The sequence below is a fragment of the Strix aluco genome, chromosome Z (assembly GCF_031877795.1).
Source record: "Strix aluco isolate bStrAlu1 chromosome Z, bStrAlu1.hap1, whole genome shotgun sequence".
Lineage (NCBI taxonomy): Eukaryota > Metazoa > Chordata > Aves > Strigiformes > Strigidae > Strix > Strix aluco.
The window spans coordinates 52,463,196-52,481,349 of NC_133971.1; positions in this window are offsets into that span (position 1 = coordinate 52,463,196).

Genomic DNA, 18,154 nt, shown 5'->3' on the forward strand with positions numbered 1-18,154 from the left:
CCATTGCTGTTAGCCATTTTCTTTGCAGCTCAGCTCATGATATTTCTAAATGACCAAGAGCAGAGACTACTGAATAATCACAACCTAGTGTGAGACTACTGGATAATCACAACCTAGTGTGCAGCTGATCCCGTTACACCTGTAGTATTTCCTGACACCTCTGGATAAGGACTGGATGAGGGTGCCCACCTGTTTGCTACCTCACGGAGTGATACCTGGCCTGGCAAAACATACACTGATGGCGGGAGGAATGAACCCTGAGAAGCACCTGCTTTAGCATATCCCAAACCCATGCTTATGCCAGCACCTTCTGATCAAAGGGTAGGAAATGTACCTGGTGGTGCAGGAGGTGTGGCTGCAGCTCTATATCGGACAGGTGTTGATGTGAGGGCACCGTATATTACCTCACTGCCTAGCAAATGAGATGCTTTGCAGCAGTCCTCCAGCACCTGACATGCACAAGCAGATGGCCTGGTTGTATTGCTAGGCACGGTTGCCTGCATTTGTCCTTTGCTGGTGGCTGAGACTGGAGCAAGGACATGGTTTAATCCACAAATATTGGTTAATCACTGCATGTCACTGAAGGCCTTCCACTTCTGAGTCCATTGAATTTCACTGCTTTTGAGTCTGTTTTAAGTTGCTTTCCTCAGAAGTAGCTAAATCAGAAATTAATTTTGCCCTACCTTTTAAATATTTTTATAGGAAAACATCGTCCTCAGCACCAAGAAATTGATTTACACATATTAACCTTGTCTGATATTTAAAATAGACACATTGACTTCTCAGTCTTGTCATTTAATATTTCTGAAGTGAAAATAGGTAGAAGTGAAAATAGGCATGAGTGAAAATAAGTGTGTTTACAATATTACTACAGAAATAATTTAATTGTAATACAGGTATGAAGTAAATTACTCAGGCAATGATTAGGGCAGTGTATATATTGAATGAGTAATCAAGGTATACAGAAGGCATGGAATATCGTTAGCAGAGAGATAATAGAATAAAACCTTCTTTCAACTACCTTAATTGGAAAACTGCTCGTTCAGTAATTTTTTACTTTTCATTTTTCATCAAGGACAAGGTAATAAAGATGCAAAGTCCTAGTGGTAGTAAATAGAGGGAAGCCTAGCAGAATCTGTGGGTTGGTGAAGTTACTGTGTCACATGTTTTAATTTGGTGCATTTATAAGAGTGTTTGGGAGAACTCACATTAATCATCAAGTTAACAGGATTCCAGTAAAATTTCAAAGGAATATTGATATTGTTTGGAGGGGGATTTTATAAAGAATAGTACAGAAACTTGACCCTTGTAGCAAGACTTATGGAAAGTACACATTTAAAGCATTTATATGACACCACAAAAGAAAGATCCCATGGTTTTGCCAATATGTCCTCCAGTATAATAACCTTATACAGCTGCTCTTACTGCCACTATATTAGCATAAATACTTTTAACAGGACACTAACATGCCCTATCATTTCGCCTCCTGATCCACCATTGGTCTGAGCATTTACACCAGGAACATGACTGTAATGGCAGGCAGCAAATGGAAAAGACTGTTTCCCAGTTTTTGCTCATAGCCATTTCACAGCAGCATTATTGATGAGAACAAGCTTTAGTAAGACAATACTAAGAGAAAGCAGAACTAGAGAGCTAGGGACACAGGACATTCCAAATTAAGTATTTTAACACCTTTTTTTCCCCTCAGCTGTAGTTGTAAAACAATCTGGTTTTGTTTTTAAAGCACCCTTCAAAACATGCTGGACTGAAGAGGGAGAGCTAAGAGTGAGAGGAATATATTCAGATCTGGTGGGAGATTAATTCATTTTTTCTAAAACCCCCAAGACAGAATGTGAAAAACGGTATCTTCCAAGTACTTGTTGAGACAAGAAAACCAAAGGCATTCACATTAAAATGAGGGTGAATTCTGTCATTTATATTCAAAAACTGTTACTTTAGAGAAAGTACACTTGTGTGTGCTGCAGTCTTTTTATGTGCTCTTCATCTTTCTGCAAGTTGCATAATTTTTCTGTAGAATAGCCAGTAATAATTCGGAAATGTAACATTTCTCCCTACAAAGTTCATTCTTGGCAAAGACGTGATAAGAAAATTTAGCCTTCTGTTATTTTTATGGGCCTATCCTTTAGATTAAAAAAAGGGGTATCAGGGCTGACTTCTCACTGCTTGCTGCTATATGTAGTGAAAAGTGCTGTTATTTATATAGGTGTACATATCATGGCTCAGGGTGCACTTATACTATATGCTATTGAAAAGAATATCCCTGACATTTATCAGGACTTGAATGTGTGGGCCCAGAGACAGCTTGAAGTAAAGACAATGTTCACTGAGAAAAAATTTCTAAACTTTGGTTTGGCTAAATGAGACAGTTCTAGGCTAGAGGGGTAAAATTATGATTTGCCTACAACCCAGACAATTCTTGGTCTTTCATTTGCAATCAAGACAACTGAGGAATACAGGAGAATAGAATGGGACCTGTGACAGCGCTCTGTGAGAAATGTGGGAGGTCAGGCAAGGGGATCAGACTGCAAGAATGTCAGAGAACCAGAAAGAGAAACAGGAGAGGAAAGAACCACTAAAGCCAAGAGAAAACAGGATTTCAAGAAGAAGAACATGGCTGACTTTTCACAAAGATTTCTGACAACTGAATGAAGATGGGAGTAAGCTCAAATAGGGAAACCTTGGAGGTGATGCATGTCTTGTTTCATTTTAGATATCCATGTTGCGTGTGTCTGCTTAGTTAATGGAGACCAGATATTGATTCATCTGATCCCAGAGGACACACTTATCTTTGGTCAGACTGATTGCTTCCTTCAGTCTACTGATTGAATTGACCAGGACTTCACTTACTGACATGAGTAAATAGACATCTGGCTCACAGGTAGATGCCTACATCAGTGACATTTAAAAATAGGGGCATGAATCTCACTCTGGTTATCTCTTGTGTATATGCTATGTACATGAGAAGGTCCTTTTATAAAAACAACTTCTAGAGGAATTTTGCAAACTCATTGTCATGTACACTGCAAAGAGAGAGAACAGGCAATATATGCAAGATTCAGTGGGAATTTGCTTGCACTAGAATACACTTAGTTCTTTACTGTCCATGAGCTTTATAAAATATGGGGTATCCAGGGATCCAGACTGTCATCTGTGTTATGTGGAGCTATAAATTCTGATACTTCCTGTCCTGCCATTTACTGAGTTCATGCTTTCTCTTACATTTTCTAACACATCATTTTTGTGGAGTGAAGACAGGAAGAAGAGAGAATGATGGGTATATGCATATACACATGTTCATCTGTATATTGTATGTGTAGTTGTATACAGATTTGCAGCTTGATTTTCTAGGAGGCATAATAGCAACAGCTGAACAAGAACTTTCAAATGTCTAATTCATTTGAAAATAAAGCCACTCACTCAGGCTGCTAAGTATAATTCTAGGCCTACTATTTTGAAATATTTGCATTTCTTTTTAAGTGCCACTGAAAGAGAATGGTGTGATTATGTTTTAACTGACACATAGCAGCATTACTGCTGTCCTCAATGGCACCTGATCAGTGCAGAAATTAGCCCGACTCCTTCAAAATGCACAAAAAAGGTAAGTAGATCTCGTGTTCATGATTCAGATGCATTGTTTCAGGTGTCAGAGAGGTCACTCTGTTCAGGACTTTACATTATGCTCATTGCAATCATATTAGATCATCCAGGTAGTATCTGCTCATTCGTGTCTTAAGGAAGAATTGGACTTAATGCAGTTAACTGAATTGGAATCTGACCAAGATACCTCTTATATGGGTGAAATGGGAACTGAGTTCTCTCAGAGCACTTAAGCTGAATTTTCTACATCCAAAACACTTAGATATAATTGTTTTAATCATTTACTACTTCTGGCACTCACATGGGCCTGTGAAGTTGAAGTGTGTAAGGTTAATCTCAGTCAATTTATTTTTGTCTGGTTCTGCCCTGAGCAAATGGTGGCATTAGACATAAAAATAACATAGAGCACACTGTGCCTCCAACAGAGAGTAAACACAGTCTGTGTAATTCATTTGTGAGGAATAATAATGGGAATTTACCCAGTACCAGTAAAATCCAGGTCAGGACACTTTCAAGGTCCTGAACTACTCCAAGACAATACAGTTGATACTTGTGTTGTGCACAGAGTGTTGACAAGGAAGACCAGTAATTTCAAGTTGCATAATAATACTCTTATTTTTCTGGTAGCACTTCATTGCAGGAGTAGATGCACAGAAAACCTTCCTGTCAAAAGGCAAGTAAGAACATCAGAATTCTGCCTTTGGTTGTCAAATTTTAAAAAATTACTTAGTCTGTGGACTACATGTATCAACAGCTTCAGCACTTATGAGGAAATAATTAGTTAGCAATGGTTTTCAGCTATCTGATCGAGAAACTCTTAAGGGATGCCTCTAAGGGATCCATAACAGGCAGTTAAGAAAGCAAAGTTATTATCAATAGTGCTCTGTTTTCAGGACAACCACAAATTGAAAAAAGCTCGACAGTTACCAAAAAGAGCATTTGTATTTGTATCCTTACCTAGCACACAAATGATGGAAAATAACGATGCACAAATTATGGGTGTCCAGAGGGTAAACACAAATTTGACCAGTGTACTGTATACACTGTGAATATTTGGTGACCAGTGAATTCCCAGGCTTAACAAACGCTCATGGACCAACCTGTAAAAATGTATAACCTCTGTGGCTCTTTCCACCTTGTCAGATTCAATGACAATAGGTAGCATTGTCATGCACGAGTCCTTCAGTGTCAGGCTCACAGAAGACCTTATGCAGACCTCCCTCAGAAAAAATTCCATTTGCTCAGCAGGAATTTGTCTGGGTAAAGACAGGCAATGTTTATGAGTTATAGAAAACAAGCTGAAATAGAAATGTTTGCAGCTCTTCCTAATGGACTAATAGATTTTTTCCAAGCAGCTGGAAGGTTTTCTGTAATCCTTCCAAGCCCTTAATTTCAGGTTTACAATTATGGCTTCCAATAAACGATAGAAGTTTATTTCAGTTTACCATCTCAACCAGAAGCTCTTCAGGATAGTTCACACAAGTTACAACAGGAGCTGGAGGAACAACCGTCTGCTTTAGGCACAGAACAGCTGCTTACAGATGGTTTGTGGTGAAGAACCGCTCCCAAAGCCTCTCCCCAGCTAGAGGAGATTTTGCATGTTGAGGGCAAGGTTATGCTAAGTAGAACATTGCCCCTCTTCCTTCATACCTCCCTTAGTATTCCCTGCCTGCCTGCCTCCTCAGTAAGGATGGGAGAAGGGCATAGATACTTCAGCTGTTAAATCTGTTGGTGGGGTTGAGATGCTTGAATATGGGATCTGTACTGAATAACTGTTTTAGAAATGATAGACTGAGTAGGAGATTTTCTGTTGCATGGCTTTGTACTGCCCACTAAAAGGCGTGGAAGACAGTTTCATTCCTAGACTATACCTCTGTGTTTTCATGATTTATTTTTTTTTAATACAGGGTGTAAGGATATTTTAAGATAGTAAACTCTTATGTACAATTTTAATTCCAGTTAGAGAAAGGCTTTTTCTTCCTCTCGCAGAAAAATCATGGTGTAATATTTTTAGTAGGTTAACTGCAATGTTCTGAGTATCTTCCCCTCTTTGTGGCTACTGGGATAGATTGTGTCTTGCTAGTAGGAAAAGGTCATTATTTTCTCAGTTAAATAGTTCCTTTTCTTTGGTATGTGTATGAACAAACTGAACCATGGACTGATACGTAGCCTGCAATTCAGGTATTTCACGTTTGGAAGTAGATACCAACAATACAGAAGAGAATGCTAATGCACTTCACTTCTGTACTCCTTTGTTCTAAAAAGTTACTGTGGGATAAAATGTCACATTGTGTTTGAAGCAAGTTACAATTCAGTGCAAGACATATTACTGCCCATGCGGCAATAGGAAGAGTGGTGTAGGCACGTATCATTCCCAACATCTGTTTGTCATGGAGCTTGGTGCTTCTGCCTGTCTTGATGAAGGGACTGTGTGAGCTTATCTGACTTTTTTAAACTATATCAGCTAGTTAATAAAAGATGATATCTCTCCTAGAAAGCTTGGCTTTTTAGAATAGATATACACAATGGAAGAGTTAAGATTGCATGTAAATTTGTCTTGATGAATCCTTTATTTTATGGAAAATAGCATGAGGCTTCATAAAAGCAAAAGCTTTATACTCTGCAACTGCATTTTTGTTCAATCAATGGTGTTATAGCAGAAGCTTATATAAATTTTACAAAGCAAAGAAGAACAGAAGATAACCAAGAGGTTTTTTAATTGTATACTTCAGCTGTGGGCATTAATGAAGTTATGGCCACAACAAGATCCACAAGAAGACAGGGAGCCCAATACACTGGTTCATCATGTTAAGGTTTGTCTTATCACTTGGAACTACCTCCCAGGGTAATGCATGTCCATATGGAAGACAGAAAGCATGTTTTCTGGAGATACCATTAGATTTCCTTGCAGCAAGATACCTTCTAGGCTCTCCCTGCACTACCTTCTCTGGTGGAAAGGAGTAGATCAAGACCAAACATTATTACTGCATGTTCTGCTGATAATAATTCTATGAGGAACTGAGAGGAGAAAAACAGTTAGAAGGCTGCTTTCTCTGACTCCTTGGTCACACAGAGCATTAGCATAAGGGTGAAAAGTTACAAAAATTCCTGGAACTAAGGACTGCTCCATTAGTCCACTTTGCTGCTTTTCCATGTACTCTCCTCTTCTTCCAGATCTTATCTGGATCTCCCAGGAGAAACTGAAGGGACCTTTGCCTGGACTGTATGACTGCTTTACTAAGGGAGTCCTTTTTACAGCTGTACACTTAGAGTGCATGTCTTTTATCTGAAGGGGCCTTGAGAAATTTCTCGCTATTTGAACCATCAACTTTTACTGAGATATGATTTTTACCTGACACTTTCTATCTCTTAAACATGTCTGGGGAATCAGTATGATAGAGTGATGCAGTGCTCGCACTATACATTAATTTGGGAATGTGAAGATTATCTCAGAGATGAAAGCACAGAAACACAATGCTTATACTTACATTCTGCTTTACTCCTAGTAAAGAGCTGCAATGGTTCACATGGTAGTGCAATCTTGCATAATTGCCTTTGAGGTGCTGGACTTTCAGAAAGTGCTTTTTTTTCATGTTATTCTCACATGCACTTTCTTTGTAAGTTTCCCAACCTTGATCCCGAGTTTCACAAAACAAATCTGAGAGGAAAAAAACCCTCATACCAGTATCACTGGAAATGATTGTGATTCATTATTTGCAGCTGTTGTGTTCTTGGACATCTGTGTTTGGGCAGGACTCAACACAAGACTTTCTAAAAGCATCTGAATTCCCTGAATGCAATTATTCTCCCTGCAAAGCTGAATCAAAATTGTTCCCTAAGGCTGTATCCTGTCAGACTTATGATTCCCCTAGGAACCCTGGACTCCCCTTGGACCATGTAAGTCTGGTTGACACTAAACAAAGATTTGGCAGTAACTGAGAGTCTTGTTGACAATATCAGTAGTAATGTAATGAAAACTGAACACCTGAAAATGGTTTTGCTAAATCAGAGCTGAAGTCTATTGACGTGGAAGTTGCTGACTCGTGTTTCTGCCTGGGGAACGAGAGGTACAGCACCCCTACTGAGGGGATAACTAGAAGACAGAACATTTCATAATCCCTACATTTACCTTAAAAGTATTTAGGCTAGCTAGACCCCAGTTCTGTAAGTTTATACCAAACTGAGACTATCACACTCCAGTCACTTCTTTTTCTTGACCAACATGCACATTTTGATTACCTAGACTGTATCTGAACTACTGGATGAACTGACAGGTTCTGACCTCTGTTTGCCACCTAACCAAGACACAAAGTTCTCTCTACAAATAACTTTATTAGGTCAAGCTTTCTATAGAAAGTTTTATTCAAAATCATAGCTTCTGATAAGTCTAGCTTTCTGAACTGGTCTGAGAGAGTGAAGATTGGTTTTTGCTAAGCAAAACCAGGGGTAAGCATTCCTGCTTTCACCACTTCTCACTAGTTTTGTGCTCCTGAAAGCTACATTGTTTCTTAAGATCCAAAGAGGAAAAAAACCCAATTGTTATGGAATCACAAGCTGATGTTAAATATAACTGTTCCACAGAAGATCAGACATTGATTCTTCCTTGGGATGTAATTTAATGAAGGGAAAGAAGGAAAGGAATATCAGAATTTAAGCAAGAATGTTGATGTCGGCAATTGTGTGTCACCATATGATGGAAGGTTGGTAAAAATATACTCCAGATGGGCTCTTTTTTCCTTGACTGTATTTCCAGTAATACTGAAATGATCCAGAACTCCTTTATGGAAGATCTCATTGCCAGCTTCTTTTACGCAGGGTTATAAAATTAGCTTCAAAAGGAGAATGTGAGGGACTTTCCTATAGATGTGTGGAATTGCTCATAATTTTTTTACTGAGATCCATTATCGAAGTGTAACATACAAAGTAATGACTGATTGAATCTCAGTGAAGGTGAGCAAGAAAGAGTTGGCAGTTCTGCAGTGCCTCAAAATTTAAAGCCTAATGGGGCATCCTCCAGCAAAGATTCATGATAGCCATGCTGGATTCAAGGCTCTGTTGACTAAGCTGACATTCTGCTCTGGCAGCAATCCCACTGCAATCTAGAACTCTTTGCAGAGAAATTGTTTTCCACTGAACACTGGATCAGGCAGTACATGTTAGTATTGCAGATAAGAGCATGAACTGACAATACCTTCTACAGACCACTGCTCACTTTCTCCTCAGATACTTTTGATGAACTGTGAGGAAAAAAAAACCCCACCAACCTCACTAAAATAGTTCAAGCAAATAATTGGTGTTGCACTCCTTGGTCTGCCTACTATGGTGCAGTAAGCTGTAGAAATAGGTATTTGACAACAGCTCTGGGACAATGGTCTTCGAAAGTTATATGACCTCTTGTGATCTCCTGCTGTTTCAGGGGAGTCTTGTATAGTAATGAAATAAGGTGAGGAACAAGGTGCCCAACAAGCAGAGAACAACTCTGCCAACCTCTTATTTACTGCAAGTGTTGGTAAAGCACAATGAGATGAATCCCCAGAACAACTGCTGCATATAGATTAGTAAATGATGTATATGTATCTTCTGGAAGGCAAATTCAATGGCAAAAGTGTGTTTCTTTGACCCTCATCCAAAAAAATAATCTCCATACCACAGAGAAGATTAGAAGAGGCTGGTGTAATGTAGGTCTTGATTGTGCTATGTAAAAGCCTCACTCTCAGGTCCTGTGTAAGGGTCTAGCCTAGGTCTAACAAGATCAAAAGTATTTCCCTCTGTGTCATATTGTTCATTTTTAGGACTTTTCATTGCCATCTATCACCAGAATATAATTTTTCAGTTAAAAACCATTGCCTGAAATTTGTGGGTGGTTTCACAGTATTGCATGTCAGCAAAGTGTTCCTGAAGACACTTAGAAGTCTTCTGATTGGGTAGAAGTCATCTTTGGTTATTTTCTTAGATGCCCAAGTATTTCAATAAAGATGGTAACTTTCTACCTGCATACATTTCTGTATTGGAAGGAGTCCCAGCAGGTCCAGAGGTCATAGATCCAGTATGATTTTTCCCTTCTGAACCAAAAATGCAGGCAGAGCAGACAAAGTGAGATTTATTTCCCAATGCAGCAGCTGGCAGGCATCTCCTGTGGTCAAACCCACATTTGGGCCCCCAACTAGAAGGAGATTGAAGGTGCTGTTATTAACTGCCTGTCAGCCACCCCCGTCTGCCCAAAGGCAGTGGGAGCTAGACATCACAGACAATCTGATCCCCTGTCTGCTAGACTTCAGAGGGCAGACTTCCAATGAGTGAATTAACACTCAGCTAAGGTTTCAGGTAAGCAAAACTGTTCCAATAGCAATTTTGGCTGCATGAAGCCCTGCAAATGCTCTTTTGAAAAAGGCATGTAGGACCTCATCCCTAGGCATAGTTTCCTCAGGCGGGTGCAAATCTGTCTGTGGAGTTTCAGGACTAGCATTTCTTGCTGCTGAGGTGAAAGACACTGCTGCTTCCAGAGCAGAGACAGAGGTATCCATCACAGCTGCCAACATGGCTGCTTGCTTACGGTAGCCTAGCTCTTTGGCCCTTTGATTTGAGTTATGAATCCAATTGTTTGTTTGCATGAGCAAATAAGGTGCAAATACTCATCAGCATGCACTGTTCTGTTGTATTAATTTCATCCACTGTTTCCTCCTTACCAAAAAGTCAGTGAAATTTGGCATATGCCCTTTCTGGAAATCAAATGCACCAAAGCCTTTTGCAGCAGAGGGAGAATGGGCTGGGAGAGCGTAATGCTGCCAGAGCAGCCTTGCATAGAGACCCTCCTTTCCTAGATCGTCTGTTCTCCCCCACTCCCTACATTCACATATTCAGGATTCCCCATGTGTTTAATTGCAGCCTTTGTATCAGTGGCATTCACTAATATATAAAAATATGCAATCAGTCTTGAATGTTGATGAAGTGGTGTTATTAGGGGTGCAGTATCGTGGTGTGCTACAGAGCAGGATTTCTCTTAGTAATATTTCTCCCCCTCTACTCTACACTTCTGAGACACCACCTGGAGTACTGCGTTCAGCTCTGGGGCTCCCAGTACCAAAAAGACATGGACCTGTTGGAGCAGGTCCAGAGGAGGGCCACAAAGATGATCAGAGGGCTGGAGCACATATGCTCTGAAGAAAGGCTGAGAGAGTTGGGACTGTTCAACCTTGAGAAGAGAAGGCTCTGGGGAGACATTACCGTGCCCTTTCAATAATTAAAGAGAACTTGTAAGAAAGATGGAAAGAGACCTGTAGTGATAGGTGACGGTTTTAAACTAAAAGAGGGTAGACTCAGGTTAGATATAAGGAAGAAATTTTTTACAATGAGGGCAGTGAGACACTGGAACAGGTTGCCCAGAGAAGCTGTGGATGCCCCCTCCCTGGAAGTGTTCAAGGCCTGGTTAGATGATCAACCAAGTGCTTTGAGTGTCTAGTGGAGGATATCCCTGCCCATGGCAGGGCAGATGGGCTAGATGACCTTAAAGGTCCCTTCCAATAATTCTGTGATTCTGTGACATGAGTACATGAATGAAGCTAATGGATAAACCACATTCTCTATGTCCTCAGGGCAGCGTAATAAGGAAAAGTGCATTTTAATTCTTAGAAGTTTCTCTGCATCTTACTTAGACAAGGCACTCACTTTGCACTACTTTTTTCCATGAAAATCTGAAGGTGGTTTCATTCTGGTGGTATTAACCCTTCTGGGAACACTGAGATCCTGTTGGTTGCATCTCTGGCCAGTTCTGCTAATACAGAGAAAGAAGGTCTCTGTTATCTTAATTTCTTCCCGTTACAATGGTTTTAGATGTTCTTGAAATGATAAATCTGTCTAAGTTTTGATATACTATGTTCTGTGTATCACTTGTTAAGGAAGTTCAGATCTAATTTGACAAAGATACTTAAATCCCTTCCTAGACAGAAAGGCTAAAGAGTAAGATATTTCTATATTAAAAGTAAAGCCAGTTTGGAGTTACTGGATGGTCTGCAATAACTCTACTGATTAGATCTTCAGGAACATGTTTTCAACATGTTTGTTTTTAATGATACTTAGTTGTCCCTCAAGGAAAATTAGCTCAGTGAACCAGTGCCTCAATCTTCATCTTTCACAGGGAATGTCTTCAATTTCTCAGTGAACACTGAATTTAAAATGCTACCCTGTAACAGCACTGACCCAGGAGAAACTGGGAATGCTTATGCTTCCAATTCTGAAAGCCAGTTAGATCCAGTAGCCATTACTCAATGTTTTACTCCATCTATACTCAGGTTTCAGTGTTTCTTCCCTTTGGCATTTCCCACTTCTTTCCATAAATACTATGCTGAAAGGCCAAACTGCTACTGATGCTGCAGAGACAAATCCTCATGATTACAAAGAGACCTATCACACCAGAGTTCAAAAAACAATGAAAAAAAAAAATTCTTGTAAAAAGTCCAGTATGTAATGGCCAAATTCCACGTTTTAGCTGTAACCTTCATGCTCCTAAGTCAGAGTGAGATAAATGATCAGATTCTGTATTGCAATATGATTTTTGTATCCCAATCTGATAGCAAATAAAGACTACTGTACATCAAAGTACATTGTATAACAAGGCTGCCACTGAACTGGAATGCGGACAAGCTGCCATGCTTTATTAATATTGCTGATGAAGCTAAAATAGAAGTATAAAAGCCAGATTCTACCCTATGTGCTCAGTCTACCTGGCAAGCAACACGTCAGAAGGGTCTTTCAGCCTATGGGTTCTGCTGTTGGAGTAACATTTAAACTTCAGCACATTCTTCTCCAGGGGAGATTGCTGTAGAAGCATGAGAAGATAGCAGGATTGGAAAGCCAGTTTTGGCTTTCCCACAGACCATGGTGTCCCTGGAGTTTGAAGACTGCAGATGGCTTGTGTTGCCATTGGCCTGCATGGAGCAGATTTTTTTCTGTATGTCTGTTTCATGTATTTTATTTAATACAATGAAGGCTGAATCAAAACTTGGCTCACAGGTGAGAACACCACACATTCCAGTTGTGGCATGCAATGTCTATGGCGCTGTAGCACAGCCCTTGGCAGCCCTCACACTAGCTATAGACAGCTACAGCCACTGTGCTGTTTCATACGTATATGATAAAGTTCACCATGCAAATCCATAACATACTACAGTGACAGCCATAGATAAATAATGAAAAAAAAATGTTTTCTGATTTCAATTAATTTGCACAGCACTTCCTCTATTTCCCAGGATTTGTCAGGCTACAGCTGAACAAGAATCTGACCCCAAGATCTGCACTATGGAAGATTTGCAGATCTCTGTGTTAGAACAGAAATAGATAATATTTCTGTTACTTCTTAGTTATAGTCAAGTAGCATCTATAGCAAGTACTGTTTTACTACTTTGGCTGGCAAATGCATGACATTTTATTTTTTTACAATTTGTGTGACCAAGTTTCCAACTGATAATTGTTTTTTGAAGCTAAGAACAACAGAAACATAGATGAGCAATTGTAAAAAGTTTAAGGAAATTACATGTCAGGCTCCAAAAACTACTTTAAATACATTGTGCATATGCTCAGCATTGTCAGTAAAAAATCCTCGTCCCACTGAAACAAACTCCCATTATGCTGGTAAAAAATGGTGTTGCATGTGACTTTTATCAGGACAACTTATTCAAATCAATATTTACTTGATAAAACTACATACCAGAGAAAATTTCAAGGCATCCAGAACTCCTTTCTTCCTTCCATTAGGCCACTTAGCCTAGCTGCCATTTTAGTGATCCTTCCTAAACAGGGTTTGGCAAGATGAAAGCAGTAGTAAGGGTACCAAGAAGAATAAAAGTAGTAGATGTACAACAGTATACCAGAAAAGTTGCAAAGCCCAATAAGATGCTAGCTTGAAAATTCTTTGCAAATAGTACAAAACTCTGTCCACTCACGTGCAGACCATGAAATGGAAATGATAAGGCAAAAATAGAAATTATCATCTTTATACAGACAGAAGAGTTAAGGCAGGGTGATTTTTTTTTTTTTTTAATGTTGCCTGGTAAGCTGTAAAGTTTTGAGGACATTGACTTTTTTGGCATTTACAACAGTGAATCAAGGAAAAACAAATTCTGCTTTGCTGTAGAAGTTTGCAATGTTTTTGATTTCCATGATTTCTAATAAGAAATTTTTAATAGGGCTTTGTTTGTCCTGTTTAATCTGTAAGTTATTTGTCTGCTTATATCTTTTTAGCAAATGTAATGTCCTTTTTAAAGAGTGCAGTGATTGCGATTGCATTTACCTTGTTATGCAAACAAATGTATAGTACAGTGGTGGCTGTATTATGACTCATGAAGAACAACAGCTATTTAAATTCACATTTCACATTACATGAAACAAAAGATATTTATGGATAGCTATTAAATACAAACACTATGTAACACTCCTTTATTGGTCCAGTTCAGCATTATGTGTCCCTAATATGCTAAAGCAAATGTTTAAATCCAGTATAAATCCAGTACTTCCAGTGCATAGAGGTATCAGTATCAGAGCATAGGCACCATCACCCACAGGCAGCTCTCCTGCATGTCTGGCAGCCCCATGAGAGAAGTAGCTGACAGTAGGCCAAAAGTCACCTTTGGACATCTGGACATCATTTCTGGTTAGAAAAACAACAAACTTTCTGGAGCATCTGCATGTATAATAGACATAATTCTTCCAGTATTTGGACTATGCCTCTTCATCTGCACTTTCTGCCAAAGAGTGGGAAATATCCTGATAGTTCAGGATAGCTCAGAAATGGAAGTGATGTTGAGCATTAAATATGAGGCTTCACTCACACAAAAATCATATTCCATGAGTGAGTTACATTCTTTATTAAACACAGATTACAATTTTTCTAGGGGCAATATTAACATTGAGATTAAATCCTTATTCATATACAATCCCTCCTACATTATATCAATTGCTGACATACATTGGCAGTCTGGCTTCCTGATGGGGGATATTAAGGTCTTACAAGTAATGCTTCAACTTAGGCATTTGACGTCTCAGGAAGATATTTTGTTCTCCCAAGAGTGTTTAAAAATTGGAACTCAAGAAGTTTAAGCAGAAGGTATTGTGCCAATTCTCTGTGGTAACTGCTGGAACTAAGTTGATAGGACCCTGCACACAGATGCCTAGCAACAGTACCCCCAAATATGCTACTGCTCTCATTAAGCTTCTCATGGGCTTAAGTGCAACCTCAAAGCAAAATAACACTGGGTTTCAGAGAATTCAAGTATTTTCAAACAGCTACAGGTATTTAATTTGGCTGCATTAGAGTGACATACCAGGTGGACACTCTTATCTTAAGAGTTTCATAGAGAATTAAGTATATAAGAGATTTTTCCTAAGAACAAGACATTAGATTTATTAGTATTGTATGATAAACAGATGGTCAATGTCCACCCCACAGTGACACCTGGGCTGGCATAGTGCTGTTGCGGTGTAATGGGGATCTTTTGGTAGGAAATTTCAATATAATGTAATTATACACATCAGTAAAAATCATACCATGTTGCACACTGTAGCACAGTGGATTCAAGAGAAAAGTACTCATTTTTCAAGATAGTATATTTATCAAGAGACTGTAGTGCTACTTTTGAACTATAAAATATAACATGTAGGTGTTCTGCTTACCATTTCCCCATATTTATGGAATGAATGAATGTGTTACAAGAATGCTTTTTGGAATGATCAAGCTTCAATGTGAATGATCTGAGACAAGCACACGGAAGGGTATAGCATAACTACAGATGTTTTTTAGCGTGGGATACTGGCATGCAACATATGAACACATGATATGATCTTGTGAGCATGAGTTTGAGATGCTGTAAAAGGGGTAAATGGCTACATTGCAGTGGACCTAGGCAGATAACTGGACACATCATCAACTAGTGCTGTTTTTGTTAAAAACTGGCCCTTTGAGTCTTCGCTCTCAACCTACCCAATGCGTTTCAGAAAGTGAAAACTGCATCTCCTTGTCCTGTACAGTGTGTCAAATGAGAATGACTCAGTGGTGGGAGCTAGTTGCTAGCGTTTCCACCAGGAGAGTATTTTCTCATGGATTCAGTAACAGTCTGTCTAGACAAGGTGGCATTGGGAATGTGTTGAATGTGTATCTCTATGAACAATCTTAACCATCTTCTCTTCAAAGGGAGATGCTTGCTTTCCAAACAGTTCTGTCAACCAGTCAGCCCCACAACACATAAGCAGTGTGCTGGCATCACAGGTGGTTGCAACACCGATCTCTGGCTTTTCCTGTGATGACTCTGTTTGCAAACAGGCATCATCCCTGAGTTGACTCTGGACACTTCTTTGTTGCCTAGTGCCAGCCAGAGGGTTGATGCCTGCCAATGTACACCACAACAAGTTTTCTCTTAGTTAAAAAAAAAAGAAAACGTAAGTATCAGAGATAAAATACCTGTTGGTATACCCATTAATTGTGGTTGCAATACAGAGGTTATATGTTGGGCTGGTTTGTATGTACATTTCTGCCATCTTTAATTTACAGTAAGGGCACAATTAGGGGATAATTATTAAAGAAAAATCCCTAGTTAACAGATAATGATTAGAAATCCAGGTGTTTAGTTCCGCAGACACCGCTTCATGGAAGCTGTACTTCACTTCATAGAGTATGTCCAAGGACAATGCTAAGTGTTATATGCAGCTCCTAGTAACATACACTTTTCATATTCTGGGTATTTATCTATCATACGTATTTATCTATCATATGTGAGCGACAAAATTATATCTTGTCCATCTAGGATTACAAGGGTCATTGACTAAGCAGTATGAATAATTAGCTGCTTCTTAGTTCAGCAAAAATTAAGACTGACTCCTCCCACTTAATTTCCATTGCTCTTTTTCCTTGCCTTCTCACTGTTCTTGCACCCTAATATGTCTGCTTAGTTTAGATTGGAAATATGTGTTATGTTTTTCAGCTTTTACAGAAAATAATAAATGGGAATGAAGGGTTAGATTCATGCTGTTGCTTTGCACTTCTAGTGGTGGGAAACCTGTTCCAACTCTTGCCTCTGTCAGGGATATTTTACCCTCTGTTTGTCAGAAGAACATCTCGACATTTGTTTGTTATGGTTCAGTGAGTATTTGCTTGTATCATGCACAGTGGGAACAGGAGAGGTGGAAGGATGCCTGCTTAGATGTTGGTTGGGGGGAAGCTTAGGTTGGTCAATGTCTGGATGTCAGCTGGACCTGTTCTAGTCTGTGTTTTCTTACTGAAGTAAGGACAGTTCCAAAAAATACAGACTGACAGTTCAGCATCCCCAAACATGCTGTAGCATGGTGTTTGAATCATTTTCTGGGAGAGGGAAGACCAGAAAATGAAGTCTGTGTCTCCCACATCCTAACTCCATCAGGCTGTGTCCTCTTTCACTGTGAAGTTAATGCTGAAAATATGGGTTTCTTTTATTGCATGGAAAGTACATGCTGAGATGGGCACGTACTTGTAGAGTTTCTGGGTGACTGAAGGGCCATACTTTGGTGAATAAACTCTGCTTACATGGACTGCACCCAGCTGAAGTCATGCAGCTCTCTTGGTCTATACAGGCTCAGTTGCTACACTGCCTGTGAGGAAACTGTCCCCTTCCACAGGAGCCTCCCATGATAGGGAGGTGAACACTGTTGAAGTGCTTTATTCTGTTTTCCCCAAGATCCAACCAGCAGAACTGAATCAGAACTAAGACTTTCCTCAGGTCCTTGCCAGGACCTGCTGATCTTGATCAGTTCCAGATACATCATGCTTCTCCACAGGAACTGTGAAATGGAATTCTGCTCCCAGGGGACCCCACAGGCAGTGGTGGCCCTTACTGAGGTCAGTTAAAAATCAGTGTGGCATATAGATGTACATCTATAATTTTGTGTGTCCTGAGTGAGGAATACATTTTAACATCCCAGGAAAGGTCTCCAGAATTATAATGCCTTATATGAAGTGTGGTGACTTCTCAAATGCTTTTACTCTTCTTTTACTCATTCCTTTCCTGTTGCCTCTCTTCCCTTCACCGCACCTTCTGCACACCTGGCTGTTAAAACCAGACACACATAAGTGCAGATATGTTTAATGCTGTCTAGACAAGCACCCTATTAAGCTGGGCTGGGGCAGCAGTTGCCATAGTGATGAACAAATAAGGTCTTGTAGTTGAAAACAAGGTAGCGGGAGATTCATACTTTCTTCACAATATAGTGGCGATGTCAGAATGAATTTACAGTATGAGAAATAACAACTCTGTGTTAACTATTAGCAAAAAAACCATAAATAGAAAGTGATACATTTGGTTAAGGGCTAGACCTCTATTTCACAACAAAGGTGAAAAATCTGAGTTTTGAAATAACAGCTTCAAAACTGCTCCTGAACGCAAAGAAGATGACTAAGTTTGCAGTATTTCAGTTTCTGTTTGGTATAAAGCATAACCTTATATCATATGTTGCTTTAACATTTGAATTTTATGCTGAAGTTTTATCTTAACAGGTGTTAGAGGGGCCAGAAAGCTCT